Here is a 17,513-nt window from a genome sequence, read left to right as displayed (position 1 = left end):
ATTGTTGAGCACAAGTGTTGTTTGGAAGTTTATGAAGTGCGTTGCTGAAAGATGAGGTGATGTTTCTCAAGTTTTTATTGAAATATTGTCTCATCTTTAAAAAGTGAGTTTAGAAAAGTGTTTTACATTTGCATATCATATTGAACTGATATGTGCTGTACACATCTCCCCCCCCCCCCCCCCCCCCCCCCCAGTGAGATGACTTTTGGTGGGGTGGGGGGGGGGGGTAATTCTTGAGTTGGTTGTAAGGGTTTGAATATGAAAGCGTGATTTTACCAATACAGTATATACTTGGCTGTATGTAGCTTTGTACGTGGAATAAGCTAGCAAGTAAGGAGTTTTATTGCTAACACTCACTTGGATCAAAGATGCAGGAATTAACAAAAGTTTTTTAAAAATGTTAAAATGTCCAACAAGCTTTTGATGCAAATGCAGCACACACTCCTGCAAGCATCCAAAAAGAGAGAAAACTCTGCATGCAGAATATCTGATCATGAAACTTGGCCAAATAAAAATTAAAGTCAGAGTCTCATTTAGATTTGAAGCTGTATTCTGGAATGAGAGATTATGACAAATATTGCTAAAACAGCCGTTTTATTGAGTATTGAACAATGATGCTTACAATATGATAATTATAATGGTACATAAAATACAGAAGGATTTTATATGTGTGTGAGTATATGTACATATATATGAAAAGGAAGAAAGATCTCTTTATTGAAAAGAGTTTATAATTGATGAAAAGATGATGGATGGACAGTCCTTCCTCCCATCGACGGTGGATGATTATTCCGCTCTGGCTGTAGCGCTGAGTTTGTGAAGCAGTGTCTCATTAAGCTGTATTTCTGGCTTCATTCCAGTCTCTGGAAGCCTGATCTTTCCCAAAGCAAACCTCAGCTCTTATCAGTTCTTCTCACAGGGGCCACCAGGCTAAACAAACTCTGCAATATTCAGGTTGTTTATGTAGCCCTCGATGGCGTCCTCTCATCAGCCATCGATCAGGTGTTATGTCCATCAATTAAACTTCATCTTATGCTCCAGGTGACCCCACCAGATGAGATTACTTATTGGCCTGCAGTCCAAAGGTCGCAGAATGCCATAGAATATTCTAGCTTGAGAAAATGAAAAACAAAAACTTTGCCTAAACGACAGCTTGCAGCAGTGTAGAGAAAAAACAAGATGTCACAAAACAGGTCATTAATCAAAGCACACTCGTAGCTGGGTTAAGATCAGTGACTATGAAGGGAGAAAATATAAAATGACTTGAAAGCAGAACAGAAATAAAATTCAAAATGTAACATTGCAAAAGTTAGTGGTTCCAGGCCTCAGGCCTGTAGTATCTTTGAGAACTCCATGGGCTGTCTCCATAAAGCAGCTCATGTCCTTAGCAAATGAAACATAGTTGCTCTGGTTGAGCAGTGTCCTTTGTTTAGAAAATGTTTATTTAGCAAATTTTTAAAAAATAAGTCAATATTTTTATGTCTAACTGATTTACACCAGTTAATATTCCATATATAATCACAACAGAGGTCATTTGGATGATAAGCTAACAGTGTCACCAGTGGCTAAGCCATCTCCATCAGATGGATAAAATTGGGAGGCACCCCCTCCGCCCGGAGGTTAGTGGAAACCTGGAATCCAAAAGCCCAAGAGCCCCTAGAGAAAACAGAGGCAAGTCAGTGTTGCAACTTCTCAGCCTACTAAACTTGTCTGTAGCAAATGCAACAGAAACTGCGAAGCTAGAGTGGGGCTTCTGAACCACACAGTTAACCATCAAAATGCAAAACATTATCTCATGAGAAGGCTGTCGAGGTCCTCCTTCTACTCTCCTGTCTGCTTTCTATCACTTAGTAAACTTTATACCCAAGTTGCCACTGTCCCTTTATTATATGGGTTTCAACTAAAACAACAAGCTTGTTCTGTGGCATTTTGTCCTAATGGAAGACCATATACACCACATCAATTGCATCAGCCTCTTCGACCCTCTATTATGTCATTAAAAAAGAATCAGTAATCAGGTTAGTTAATTACTATTTAACAAGTTGGTGTTAGCATTCCTTAATCCACACTTGTCCCAGTGGCTAAACCAAATTGCATCTTTAATGCATGAAATTCTGGAAGTAGTGCATTAGACATCATTTCATTAATGCCACTTTTCTATGACAACTGTAAACTTGGCAATAAGCCATTTACACTGTTCAGTTGGCTGTTGATGACAAACTGGTGATATAAGCAAGGTAAAGTGAACCGTCAGAAAAATAGATTTCAATTCCTACCAGTTGCAACATAATCTGAGGCGGTTTGCTGTTTCATGTTACAGATCTGATGCACTTGTCTGCTCATTAGGCAAGTATTTTCTGTTTCTGACCTGCACCACCTCCCCTGCCCAACTCATTGGCAAAGGTAATAGCCCCAGAAAAAATTGCTCCTGTAGAACTTTAAAATACCATGTGCACATATAGCTTCAATATGGATCATGTTGCTGTAGAAAAAAATTTGTGGAATGTAATGACCATCTAAGTGAATCTGCTGCTTACCAATTGATTTTGAAAACTCGAACTTGCTTGCAAATAGGCTTAATCATATTCAAGGCCTATTATGTTGTACTGGCAATTGCTTATGGTGCACAACTTTGCATTTTACTGTATGTTGACATCCTAAGTATTGAAAATAGATGAAGGCAAGTTTAAGGCTTGCTAATTAAATTTCACTTTTCCCTTGTGATCAGCATGAACTTTTGCCTGTTAATCTTGGAAGTGGGAAGCTAAGCTAGAATTATTTTAACAAATTGCTCCTAGTGGTATTTTCAAGTCATTTAAATGTACCTGATTGGCACTCATCTACATAATCATAAGATTGTGGAATACCCATCCCATTCTCTGGCAACAATGAAACCAGACCGTTTGCAACCTTAATGTTATTTTTGATCCAAGCTGAGCTTCTAACCTCATTTTCATGCCACCACTAAAACTGCCTTTTACCATCTGCATAACTCTGTCCTTGTATTAACTCATGTTCTGAAACTCTCCTTTATCCCTTTGTTACTTTGAGACTTTGTTACTTTGTTACTTTGACTATTCCAACATACTAGTGACAGATGTCTCATATTCTACCCTCTCTAAATGTGACGTCATCCAAACTTTTCTGCCTGTCTCCTTATATCAAATCCCATTTTGCCCATCCCTTCCATGTTCACTGTCCTGCATGGACTCCTTGTTGAGCAAACCCCCAATTTTAAAGAATTCATCCTTATTTTCAACTCTGGGCCTAGGCAAAACTTAATTGCTGCTTACACTGATGATATTCTTTTAATATATGTAGGCTTACAATTCTTACAGAATATTGAGGTACCAATAAAGAGTTGGGATGTTTGTAGCCTCTCCTGGTTCTTGTCATCTTGGTTTTAGAAGTTCCCAGATACTTGGATTTTATTTTGGAGACCCAAGCAGCTCCCAAGTTTGGGGTGGTAATTCCTTGTATGCAATGATTAGTGGCACCTTGTGGCTTGGTTTGTAGCATTCTTGTTTTTGAATCAGAAGGTTGAGAGTTTATGCCCCACTCCAGGATATGAGCACAAAAATTCTAGGCTGACAATACTGAGGCCAATACTGCACTGCCAGATGTGCCATCTTTCATTGTCTTAGCCAGTATTTATCCTTCAGTCACGGAGTTTGTGTGCAAATTGGTAGACATGTTTTCTGTATTAAAGCAATAACTACAATTCTGTATTTTGTTGGTGGTAAATGCATTGTGATGTTCAGTCATTATGAAAGGTCTATATATGCTTAAATATGATCACAGTGGGTGAAATGCTATGCTTCAAACAGGACCACTTTAACATGTAGTACCAGTAAGGGTTGTGTTTTATTTTAAGTATAATTCAAAGGCACTAAACTCTTATTGACATTTCCCTTGCCAAGTTTTGCATCAGTCCCTGGGGCATTGCTGTTGGTATGTGGAGGATGGGAGAGGAGGAAATGCTTGCATTCCAGTGCAGTAATGCTGCTTGTAAGCAGTGTAAATTGAAACCTGCATTGCCCAATTCGTGGATTCAAATGTTGAGATGCATTTCGGATACCAGGTTCAACACGTCAATTATAATATGTGTAATAATTGTCTTAATTTTGCAGTATATTTTAAAGATCCATATATGCAAGGATATAACAGCTGGTAAAATAGACTTTATTTTCATCACAACCATGAGCAATAATAGTTTCTGGGAGATAGACAATGAGTTATAAAAAAACCAGGGCAACCAGAAATAAACAATGCAGTACTTTCCAATCTGCCGACCTGATTAGTTCTTTTGTTTTAAATTCCACTTAAAATCTCACTTAGTTCATTTAAAGGCGGCTGTGGGTGGCCTCAGCTCGGTGAGAGAAACTTTGTGATGTGATATTGTAAAGTTGCGGAATAGAAGACCGTACAATTCTTTTGAAGCCTGTCTATTCAACCTTCCCTAGGACTCTGAATGCCCTAATACCTGTATCCTACTGCTATACTTGGCAGTATTGTTGGATATTTTCTTTGTATGAAGTCGTTCCTTCTAGTAACTGTTGTATTTTTCACCACTTTACAGTCATGATCTCTGATCAGATTATCTTGCCTTATTTTAAAGCAATATTCAGCATTTGATATTTCATATAGTTTAATGTAATCTCCCTTAACTATTTTCTCCACACTAACTTTTCAGCGTCTTACCACGGACCATTCTCCTTGCACATTGCATAATTTCTGGTGCTTTTGTCTTCAGTGCTTATGTATCTTTCATTGCAGCATAGCAACGAAAATGGTTGACAGCAATCAGTGTAGTTTCAAAGAAACAGAAGGTCAAACCAAATGTTTTCCCAGAATGTGGGACAAGGATAAAAGACCACAGCATGGCAAGTGCAACCATCCAAAAGATCAAAATGGGGAAAAATTTTCTGATGGGCCCACAGAATGGAAACGGGCAGTGTTAGACATGAAAATAGTTTGGAATGGGACACATGTTTTAGCTATTTCCGACCATAGACATAATTTGATTGAGGCAGGAACTTCTTTATAAATGACGTAGGAAGAAACCTACTACTTTGTTCATCTGGATATGGCTGTACAATTTTCTCCTTTTAACTTGACAAAAGTTTGCTATCAGAGTCCTGTGGGCAGCACTGTGGCAGTGGTTAGTAGTGCTGCCTCTCAGTGCCAGGGACCCTTTCAATTCCCGGCTTGGGGCACTGTCTGTGCGGAACATGCATGTTCTCTCTGTGTCTTCATGGGCTTCCTCTGATGTGCTCGTTAGGTGCATTGGCCACGCTAAATTCTCCTTCTGTATACCCAAACAGGTGCAGGATCTGGCAACTAGGAGATTTTCACTAACTTCTTTGCATTGTTACACCAAAATAAACTTAACTCCCTATGGTTGGTGATGACTATATTTGTTGTAAAGCACAAAAGTGTTTTGCTTTATGTTGGCTTCTGGCTTATGGAGCCAAAGTTGTGTATACAAAGTGTGAAAATTTCCTTGTAATTGGAAGTTCCTTACAGGGGAGTATTTGCACTCGTGTTTTGGGTTTTTAGTGTTGAGAAACCCTGGTGTCAGTTGTCTTTGTCTTGAAACAATTGTGTACTGAGTTAAACTTTCGAAGGGAAGAAGAAAGCAAATGACTTTATACCACCCCTTTTTTTAAGAAAAATGAAATAATGTCAGCTCCTGCAGTAGGACAATTTTAGTCAGCTTATTTGATATAACAGAAGGGGTTTCTATTCACATTTGTGGCCTTACCAGAGAGTGGCTTTCAATTTTCAGTGTCTAAGGTTCCAGGTTAGAAGTTTAGATGTCATCCTGCTAGGAACTTGCAGGAGATTTACTCCTGATGACATAATGTATATATTTTTATTGGTGGAATTCATTGAAAAAACCTGTGATATCAATGTAAGAGAAGAAGCACTAATAATGAAAGCAGAAAATACTGGAAATGCTTGGCAGGTCTGGCAGCATCTGCCGAGAGAAATAATTAATATTGGATTCAAAGAAGCATACAATTTGGCAATGAAACGCAATAAACCTGAGGATTTGGAGTAGTTTAATATCCTGCAAAGGAAGATCTAGGGATTGGCTAAGAGGGGAAAATAGAGTATGAAAGTAAGCTATCGGGATACATAAAAATTGACCGTATAAGTTTCTATACTAAAAAGATTTGACAAAAGCAAATGTAGGCCCCTTACAGTAAAACTGGAGAATTCATAACAGGGATCAAAGAAATAACTAAACTAAATTTGTGCTTTGCTTCTGTCTTCACAAAGGAATTCATGAATAATGAATCATAAGTTCTGAGAGCAGTGTGGAGCAGAAGAAAATAAGTGTTAGCAGAAAAATGATTTGGGAGAGATTAATGGGGTTGAAAGTAGATAAATCTCTAGGGCCTAGTAATCTTCTTCCTAGAGTGCTTAAGGAAGTGGCCCTGGAAATAGTAGACCCATTGGTCATTTTCTAAAATTATTTGGATCTTGTGCTGGTTGGAGGGTGGCTAATATAAGCTCACTATTCAAAATGGAAGGTAGAGAGAAAACGGGACTATAGACCAGTGAGCCTAATATTAGTACTGGGGAAGTTGCTAAAGTCCATTATCAAGGATTTCGTAGATCAGCATTTGGAAAGCAGTTGTTTAATCAGACAATGTCACTGGATTTACAAAGGGGAAATCATGATTGACGAATTGGGATTCTGTGAGAATGTAACAAGTTGAGTTGACTAGGGAGAACTGGTGGATGTGGTCTGTCTGGACTTTCAGAAAGCTTTTGACAATGTTTCGCATAGCAGATTACCATATAAAGTAAAAGTGCATGAGTTTTATTTTAGTCATTTGTGGGATGTGGATGTTGCTGGCTGGCTAGCATTTGTTGCCCATCCCAAGTTGTCTTGAGAACAGTTGAAAGTCAACCACATTGCTGTGGCTCCAGAGTCGCATGTAGGCCGCACTAGATAAGAACGGCAGATTTCCTTCCCTGATGGACTTTAGTGAACCAGATGGGTTTTTCCAACAATCAACAGTGGTTTCATGGTGATCAATAGATTCTTAATTCCAGATTTTTTTTTATTGAATTCAAATTCCACCATCTTGTTTGCAGGTAGCGCCTTGAGATGAATAGAAAGCTGGTTAGCTGATAAGAAGGAATGTTGGCATAAATTGGTCTTTTTTCAATTGGCAGGCAATGATTAGTGGGGTACTGCAGGGATCTGTACTACCACCCCAACTGTTCGCACTATATATGAATGATTTGGATGAGGGAACTGAATGTATTGTCGCCAGATTTGCACATGTTACAAAGTTGGGTGGGAGTGTGAGCTGTGAGGAGGGTGCAAAAATTTGGACAGGCTGTGTGACTGGGCATATGCATTGCAGATGCAGTATAATGTGGATAAATGTGAGGTTATCTGCTTTGGTAGCAATAATAGGAAGGCAGATTATTATTTGAATGGATGTAAATTGAGAGAGGTGGATACTCAGCGAGACCTTGGTGCCCTCGTGCATCAATGGCTGAAAGTAGGTGTGTGGTATAGCATGCAGTAAAGAAGGCAAATGCTATGTTGGCCTTCATAGTGAGGGGACTTGAATACAGGAATAGGGATGTTTTACCACAATTATATCGAACGTTGGTGAGGCCACACCTGGAGAATTGTGTGCAGTTTTGGTGTCCTTACCTAAGGAAGGCTGCCCTTTCTATAGAGGGAGCGCGGCAAAGGTTTACCAAGCTGATTCCTGGGATGGCAAATCTGTCATAAGAGGAAAGACTTAAGCCATTTGGGATTATATTCTTTAGAGGGGATCTCATGGAAACTTACAAAGTTATAGACTGGGCAGATTCAGAAAGAATGTTCCTGACGGTGGGCGAATCCAGAATTAGGGGTCATAGTTGGAGGACAATGGGTAAACCTTTTAGAAGTGAGCTGAGGAGAAGTTTCTTCTCCCAGAGAATGGTAAATCTGTGGAATTCACTACCACAGAAAGTAGTTGAGGCCAAAACATTGTGTGATTTCAAGAAAAAACTTGATGTAGTTTTTGAGGTTAAAGGGATCAAGGAATATTCGGGGCGGGGGTGGAAATCAGGAGATTGAACTTGATAATTGGCCATGATCTACATGAATGGCAAGGCAGGCTTAAAGGGCCGAATGGCCTATTCCTAGTTTCTGTGTTTATGGTCTTCAGGAATTGATTACTGTTGAATTAATCCAGTTGCTAGAATGTTGAACTGCGTACTTCTGATTATCCTCTTTTCAAGGAGAAATGTCCATCTTTGATTGCTATTTGAGGGACACTTGCTGCAGAGGGAATACTTATGGATAGTGAGTGAGATCAAGTTTGGGTTTTGCTGTATTCCCTTCAGACCTCCAGCTTTGCCCAAAGAATTGCCACTTGAATGAGATACCAAAAGGTTGTTCATGTACTTTGTGCAGTACAAATAAAAAAAGATGAAAAATGAGAAAAAATCTCCATTTTGAAAAGCAAAGGAAAAGGTAGAACAAATGCCTTTTGTTGTTGCAGCAATTGAGTAAGTCTTCAGCCTCGTTGAGGTAATGGCTCTGCAGAAATTCCTGTGCTGAATTTAAGTAGAATCTAGTAGACTGCATTGGTCCTGGAGGTTCTAGTAAGTCTGAGAAATAGTAACTGATGCTGCTGCTGAGTTCATAGATTAAAATAAATTGCAATAGTTTCACCTGATATATTAAGACATGTATGATACATTTCAAGAACTTTTTGTAATGTATGTTTTATGTATGAAGATATTATTTCAGCTATACCGTGCCAATATCTAACTACATTTTTCTAATATAATTTCAGCACGCTGACTTCAAAACTCGTGCATACCTCTGTTGGAACAAATACATGCCGTGGTGGGGAACTATGGAATCGGTAAGCACTGCTGTGAACTTTTATTTTTCCTACTCCTGCCTTTGGTTCATTCCAATTTTTGCAGATAGTACATGAAATGCAGTTGGCTAGAGGTTTTGAAAAGCTCTTAGTTTGCTATAAAGACATAAGTCTGAAATGCCATTTAAAGCCTTGTAATGGTGAAAGTTACTGACTCATCCTACAAATTAAAAAATAGTTTTGGTAGTTCTCCAGATTCTCCCTTTGGAGTGGTGTTGATATTAGTAAGCTTTCATGCTACTCTGAGCATTTGATTTCTGTCTGTGGATTTTGCAATACTTTCAGTATGTTACTGTTTGAGGTGTTAATCTGTGAGATTTCAATCAAATAGTGAGCCCCAAGCCACTTGAAAGATTCAATAATTGAGGTTGTCTTAGTGAATTGAACATAACTGGTCATTGTAGATGAACAATGGAAGTTGACAGATGCTGGAGTGAGTGACTTCTTGCATACCTTCTAATTCTGTCTTTTACTCTCGTTCTTTGCTTTAAAACTTCATTTGAATTCTTTAAAGCTCTCAAATGCTTTAATGCAGTTTCTTAATGGACTTAACTTGCATTAAATTGATCTTTCTTTACACCTTAGCTATGACTGTAACACCACATTCTGCTTTCGTTTCCTTCTCTATGAACGGTATGTTTTGTCTGTATAGTGCGCAAGAAACAGTACTTTTCACTATGTTAATACATGTGACAATAATAAATCAAATCAAATCGAACTCTGTAGTGGTGAGGAGCGCACTGACTGTTTCAAGGAGCACAGTGTTAAGTGGACTGTAAAGCCTCACATCTTATGCAGTCCTTCAGGATTGAAAATGACTTGTTTCCACTTTGGTTTGATGGGTTGTGGCTCTCAAGTTCCATTGTGTAATCTGCAGACTCTGCTGCATTTGGCAAGGTGGTCCTTGTAGGGTGGGTAAATGAATTGTTTGGAAGTTTGTATGCTCTCTTCAACACACTTTTTGTTCCTGTGTCTTCCTGATGAAGTCTGTCTTTGCTCTGTATCTTCCTAAATGAACCTTCTCCAGTTTGGTCGACACACCTTGCAGACTGTTCTGTTTCATGTCTGTTATGAACAAAGAGCAATACTTGAGAACAATTTAAATCAAAGCATGTATGGGAGACGTTTTTGCTTCACTGAATTGTTGAACAAGTATTTTTTCTGTCATGCTGCTCTTCACAGCATAGTTTCCCAAGTATGGTAGCACACGTAGGTTTATTCTGTTCAAATAAGCAGCATAAGTTTTTGTTGCAATGGCTTTCTAATATGCAGAGAAACAAGGGTCTAAGACAGGTATTGCTTTTGAACACTTCAATATCATTTCATTGTACACCATTCTCATTCTTCTGAATGTTTTGCTAGGATACAGTTCCACTCGTGCCACTAGCTTTTTACAACTGTAGCTCTCCTAATGTTCAGATCAACCAACTTGCTCATTTAGGGAATTCCTAAACCTTTTATCTAATCATTTATTTTTAAATAGTCCCTAAGTCATTCCATGCAGCTGGCCTTTGTTCTCTTCTGTCCATCGTCCACTTTTTCATTAGTAATTTATTAAATGCTGCAGTAAATAGTTTTTTTTCTTCTTTCATGGTTATTTCAGCAGTTTTGAAAAGAAACACAATACTTCATTTATTTTAAATTATGATTGTTTGTTTGTGGTGCTGGAACTTGCAAGGTGCAGTTTGTTTCCTATTCAATTTTTAAAAAGGCCAAAATTAATTCAAAGTTATACTATGTTGTGATCAGGAATCAGAGAATTCCTATATGCAGGAGGAGGCCATTTGCCCCATTGAGCCTGCAATGATAACAATTCCACCCTAACACCATGTATTTACCCTGCTAATGCCCCTGACACTAAGGGTCAGTTTAGCATGGCCAATCAATTAACCTGCACATCTTTGGAGTGTGGGAGGAAACTCACACAGACACTGGAAGAACATGCAAGATCTGCACAGACAGTTACCCAAGACCGGAATTGAACCTGGGTCCCTTTGAACCTGGGTCACTTTGGTAGGAATAATGGTAGGAAGGACTATTACTTACATGGCGAAAAACTGCAGCATGCAACGGTGCAGAGGGACCTCGGGGCCCTTGTGCATGAGTTGCAAAAACCCAGCCTGCAGGTGCAGCAGGTGGTCAGGAAGGCAAATGGGATGCTGGCCTTCATAGCGAGGGGGATTGAATATAAAAGTAGGGAGGTCTTGCTGCAGCTGTATAGGGCGCTGGTGAGGCCGCAGCTGGAGTACTGTGTGCAGTTTTGGTCACCGCACTTACGCAAGGATATTTTGGCCTTGGAGGGAGTGCAGAGGAGGTTTACTAGGCTGATTCCGGAGTTGAGGAGGTTGAACTATGAGGAGAGGCTGAATAAACTAGGCTTGTACTCGTTAGAGTTTAGAAGAATGAGGGGAGATCTCATTGATACGTATAAGATGTTGAATGGGATGGATAGGATAGAGGTGGAGAGGCTCTTCCTGCTCAGGAAGGACAGTAGGACTAGAGGGCACAGCCTCAGGATAAAGGGGGGGTGTTTTGGAATGGAGTTGAGGAGGAACTTCTTCACTCAAAGGGTGGTGAATCTCTGGAATTCTCTGCCCGTTGAAGTGGTGGAGGCTGCCTCGCTCAATATTTTTAAGACGCGGGTTGATAGGTTTTTGATAGGCAAGGGGATTAAGGGTTATGGGGAGAGGGCGGGAATGTGGAACTGAGCCACGACAGATCAGCCATGATCTTATTGAATGGCGGGGCAGGCTCGAAGGGCTAGATGGCCTACTCCTGCTCCTATTTCTTATGTTCTTATTGCTGTGAGGCAGCAGTGCTAACCACTGTGTTGCCCTCAGAAGGATCTGAGATACCTCTGCTCAATTCTGGCATGAATCGATGTGGAGAGCTTTTTGGTGACTTTGACATCAAGTTGGTGGCATTCAATGAATGTGTAAGTGTGATAAAAGCCATGGATAAAATACAGCTGCTGATTATTAGTGCTTTTAACATTTGGCATTACTGTAAAGCTTTTAAAATAGGAAAACTGGAATGTAGAGTGAAGGTTTGTTCTATTAGTGTTCCTTTGAATTCAAGCTTAATATTAGCTTACATATTTTCAGTTTTTTGATGTGTTGGTTTGAACTGTAAATTCCATTTTCATTAGGATGTATTGAATGTGGAAAGCAATGAAGCAATTTGAAACTTATACATGGATTATTCAGAAAATAAATGCAAAATGTAACATTGATTTAAGTTCTTAGTAGTAACTATCTTTCACTTTACTCATTTTTACAAGGATTGCTAGGCTTTGCGCCTTTTAACACCTCTGGGTAGGGATACAGAAGGACATCTGTTTTCTGACTCTCAGCCAACAGTCTCCAGAGAAAGACCTGTGTTTAAACAGCAGAACACCTGACACTAAAACCTATTTTCTAGCAGATCCCAGAGAGATAGAGAAAGAGCTGCTGCTCCATTTCAAATTGTAACAGCAATTGCCTGCTTGTTTCTCTGTGAGCCTAGCTTTGCTCATTCATATGACTCATTCTTCTTGTCAAACAGCCTAATTAAACCCTCCTCTAAAACCCCAGGACGCAACCCTAAAAATAACAATTGCATTAATTTAGATTAAAATGTGAACCCTAGGAACAATTATTTTCCTGCAGTAGCAGCATGTGGACTACCATTGTAGACAATTGGCACTATTTAAACAAAGTTGAATGTTAACATCTCCTTCACAAGAAACTCAACACGAATTCATTTCTTAAAACACTATCGTCACCTACTTCGGATTCAGACTTTTCCGGTTCCTTCTGGAATTTGGAATAGTTGGCTTAAGGCTTCTCTTTTTACCTGAGTGCTGGCTTCAAAAGCTTCTTATTTTACATTGGGTATGTTGGAATCTGCCTGATGTTGCCATGTAAATTTCCTATGTTGTAAATGCTTTCTACATCTGGTCAGCAATATTCTGCCAAAATTGTTAACTCTCATGCTTGTGGAGTGATATTTTAAGTAGAAAAATTCTCATTATAAATAACAATCGTTGCTAGTCATTGTGAAATGTCTATTTATGCAAAATGCTTATGAATATAAGGTGAATTTGCATTACTTGATCCTTGGGCAAAGACTAAAGCGAGGTATTGATGCGTGGGCTATTTCTGTTTGTTTGTTTTCTCTCTTTAAAAGAAGCTGTAGATATTTTGACATGTTTCAAACAGCTCCACATGCCAGTTATCCACTGTTATCCACTGCTTAGGAGCTGGATGGTCTACTACTCCTATTTTGGACCTGTGTATTGGTAAATTCTGGTGGATAAATTTTCCACCATAAACCTCTCCAACTCTTCGCTTCTTTTAAGTTGTCCTTAAAACGTACCTCTTTGAGCAGGTTTTTAAGTCATCTGTCTCATTATTGCTTGGTGTGAAACACGCTTGTGAAGCATCCTGGGACATTATACAACATCAAATGCTTTTTACATAAATGCAAACAAAATTTGTCATTAATAATGTACAAATTATTATCTCTAAAGGTTTTTTTTTGCCATCAACGTGAAGCAGAATAGCCTGTAGTTGATAGGTTTATTCTTCTCCTGTTCCACATTAGCCTCCTTTGCACGTGGTTGAAAAAGTCCTGCAAAGTATTATTTTTATCATGATAGGGTGGCACAGAGATTAGCACTCCTGCCTCACAGCGCCAGGGACCTGGGTTTGATTCCCAGTGAGCTTGGTTCACTGTGCAGAGTCTGCACTTTCTTCCTGTGTTTGCATAGGATTCCTCCGAGGTGGTCTGGTTTCCTCTGGGTCAAAAGACGTTCTGCTTAGGTGCGTTGGCCACGCTAAATTCGCCTTCAGTTATAATGGCAAGATTCTAAATACAGGACCTTTCATGTTTACCATGTCTATTTATTATCTGTAGGGTTAAATTGAAATGGAAAAGCAGAAGAAAAATATGCTGGTTAACATTTAGCTCCCTGTTGGCAGTTACAGCCATGTGATGTTCTTTCTGTTGCAGACTAAATGCGTACCAAAAACTTGATACAATGCTGGATGCTCAGAGGCTTCTAGTGCTAATGTAAATTTCCTGTACTCATTGCCTATGTAGAAGTTACCACCAAAAAAACACACTGAGAAGTGAATTTCCAATTATTATTTAGGCTTTGGAATAGTTTTCATTTGTTTGACCTGTAGACAAATTCAGTTTTCAGATTCATTACAAAAATTTCAGTGAATGGACTAGTCAAATACTAGATAGTCAAATACCCTGCAAATTCTTGGGGTCATTAAGTTATGAGCCACTATTTTTCTTTTTTTGCGTCGTCAGCTAGTGCCATTTACCACAGACCTGCGTCAACAAGTTTAAGAACAATGGTCAATAAAGTTTTCAATTTCTTTGTTCTTATCATTTACATAATTCAGTTTAAAATAACCATGGAGCATTTGTGTTGAGGAAAAATTTAGCTGGGGAACGAATCATGTGAGGTGAACTGTTTTCAAGCATGTGTTTGTGAAAGGATTGGAATGGTTCATGGGTGGCACAGTGATTAACTCTGCTGCCTCACAGGGCCAGGGACCCAGGTTTGATTGCTGTCTTGGGTTGCTGTCTGTATGGTGTCTGCATGTTCTCCCCATGTCTGGGTGGGTTTTCTCCAGTTTCCGGCTTCCTCCCTCTGTCCGAAAAACATGCCGATTAGGTGCATTGGTCATGCTAAATTCCTCCTCGGTGTTTCTAAACGGGCGCCAGGATGTGGCGACTGAGGGATTTTCACAGTAACTTAATTGTAGGTAAGTCTAATGTAAGTCTATTTGTGATGCTAATAAATAAACTTAAGCGTGTTTTTTAGTGGAAATGGTATTGATGGAAAAAGAAAATGAATTAATATATAACGTTGATAATTGGAACTTGTGAAAAGCCGATTAAAGTTTGTGTCCTGCATACTTGACACTGGACCTTTGCGCAGTATCGGGAAATTTTTTTAAAAAGCTGCCAATTGGTGCTGACTCATCACAGAAATAAAGCTGTCAAACATTATATCATGGTTGAGGCTGTCACCTGATGGTCCCGATGGTTCTTGACTGAATGTGGATAGCTGCAGAACTTTGCACTGACCTGTTGTGTGTGTGCGTGTTGAGTTTCATCAAGCACCTGCAACTTTGATGCAGGAAATAAATGTAATTGTAGCTTGATTATGTTGGTACCTCGTTTTAAGGTATTGGTGCTTTTTCTGTCAACTTATGCTCCCTGAATTCTCTGAGGGCAGCTAAGAATCATATGTCAGTATGACCAGGTCAAGATGGCAAACTTCTTTCCCTGAAGTACATAGAATCCCTAAGTGCAGAAGGAGGCCATTGAGTCTGCACTAACCACAATCCCATCCAGACCCTTTTTCCATAACCCCACATATTTACACTGCTAATCCCCTGATGCTAGAGTCAATTTAGCATGGCCAATCAACCTTTGGACTGTGGGAGGAAACCAGAGCACCCAGAGGAAACACACGCAGACAATGTGGGGGGGAGGGGTGGTGGTGGTAAGAAATGTGCATACTCCACACAGTGTCCTGAGGCTGGAATTGAACCCAGGTTCTTGGCACTGTGATGCAGCAGTGCTAACCACTGTGCCACCATGCCACCCCATGAGTGAATCAGGTGGATTTTTAAAAATTGATAATCCCGTGGTTTCATGATTGTCATCACTGACTCCAGCTTTTGATTTGGGATTTCTATTAATTGGTTGAATTTAAGTTTTCCCCAGTTGCTATGGTGGGATTTGAATTCATGTCCCCAGAGCATGAGCCAATGCTTCTGAATCACTAGTAACATTATGCTATGCTACTGTACCCTTAAAGAAAACTGGGGATGCGTAATAAATGCTCACTTTCCCGGTGGCTGTGTGTCCCACAAATCAATAAAGAAAAATGATGGAAGATTGGCTAATGGATATTTCTTGAGTATGATTGTTAGCTGTTTAGGTTGTTTTTTTTTTGGACAGCTCTTCTACTTGGGCATCAGTTCCTGAAATCGTTATGAGCATGTGAATGTGATGAAATACCGTGGCCTCAACACAATGCTCAATTCTTTTTATACTGTCACTTTTTTATGTCTATACTTTTTCTTTCTTTTTATATATCATAGTTGCTCAACAGGCTTGTATTTGTTGAATGTTGCATTTTTAAAATGCAAATATGTAGATGTAACTCCTTCAAGGAGTTTGGCTCGGAATGAGCTCTGAAAAATATGAAATTTGGAGTAACTGCTTTATTATCCATTTATCGCATAATTAATCATAATGCATTGGGTGTTTTGATGCTGTTTTGTATGGTATGCTCTGGGAGAGCAGTGCTTGTTCTTTAGAATGCGTTCAAATTAATCAATTTGTATGGAAAGTAGGTTTTTCAACCTTGCACTGAATGCCCTACTACAGAACACAAATATTCCATAGGTCATGTTATTTGCTGTATAAAGTAAATAATTCAATACAGTAATAGAAGCCAGTATTACATTTGAGGAGGAAACTTACTTATCTGTCAGTCTTCTGTTACTAAACTTGTCTACCACTTTTAGTTTCTAATGCTGGGGTTTGGTGCTCGTTTGTTGCTTGTGTTACAATTAAGTAAACCAGGGATAGAATGAGAATTGGTTGCTGGATCGATCTCTGAATGTGTAAAGGTGTTCTTACATGACACTAGCCTTGCTGTGATTCGTAAAACTTATTCAGTGAGCTGTGGTGACTGGATCAATTCCACCTTCTGTTCAAGCTCTACCTATTCTTTTGGTGAAATAGAAGCAGCACTGAATTCTGGCAGTTGAAGATGATAAATTATAGAACAAAGGCAGAGTGAAATGCATGGCGAGCTTGGGAGTATTGCAATGTATGAACTGTGGGATAAAAGGAACTTCCTTATTTTCTCTCAGTGAAGATTATAAAATCAGTTTAAATTTTTTCCCTCCTTTGTAGAAAGAAGCGTTCTGAGACTGAGTTCCAAAAGACTAAGCTTACTATGGTTGCTGCACATAGTAGATGATCTGAAGCGCCCCTGTTTCTCCAGTTATCTGTTAGGGGTATGGTCTATTCTCTGAAGGTTAGCCAGTTTTTCCTGTGGTGCTTTTGATTTGCCATTTTATTAAAATATTGAAATTATTTCAGTTGAAACAAATGGCGACAATCTCATCAAAAAAATTCTAATCGTTCTGTTTTATTTTTGGGTGAGATAAATTGAATCTTACCTAACTGTCAAAAAATGAAACCAAAATCATTTCTCGGCAGCAGGGGCAAGGTCTTGCTTGCTAGAAAGCCATCAGATAGCAGCAAAGGGTGCCATTGCACGTGTGCAGATCTGTGTTCTGAGTGAGTGCCTCCCCCAGCTAAAGCTGGCCATTGTGATCAATTTCCATCCCCCATCCCTCCCAGCTACTGCAGGTTTTTGCAACCGATTTCCTCTCAGCCCCACCCCTCAACCATGTCGTCCTCCAGCCCCTGATGGAGAAGAAGGGCAGGGGAAAGACTCAATGGTCTTTGTTCTACCAGCAAGATTATCATGTCTGCTCCTCACTGATAGAGACCATATGTGATACTCACCAAAGAGAACTTTCAGTGGCAAGACCACAGAGGCAAGTGAGCCTG

The 17,513-nt window shown here is 39.4% G+C and overlaps 1 protein-coding gene across 1 annotated transcript in view; it reads left to right on the top strand.

Moving 5' to 3' along the window:
- Positions 1–17,513, top strand: part of ankrd11 (ankyrin repeat domain 11) — a 218,199-nt gene that overhangs the window by 26,093 nt on the left and 174,593 nt on the right. Inside the window, exon 2 of the mRNA XM_080186859.1 lies at positions 8,823–8,894. The gene's annotated coding sequence lies outside the window, so the exon portion shown is untranslated. The remainder of the gene's footprint in view (positions 1–8,822; positions 8,895–17,513) is intronic.

Source organism: Carcharhinus amblyrhynchos, chromosome 4 (assembly GCF_965287045.1).
Source record: "Carcharhinus amblyrhynchos chromosome 4, sCarAmb.v2.hapA, whole genome shotgun sequence".
In the NCBI taxonomy this organism is placed as follows: domain Eukaryota; kingdom Metazoa; phylum Chordata; class Chondrichthyes; order Carcharhiniformes; family Carcharhinidae; genus Carcharhinus; species Carcharhinus amblyrhynchos.
Note: the sequence above shows the minus strand (reverse complement) of the source record. Positions and strands in the feature narration are given on the sequence as shown.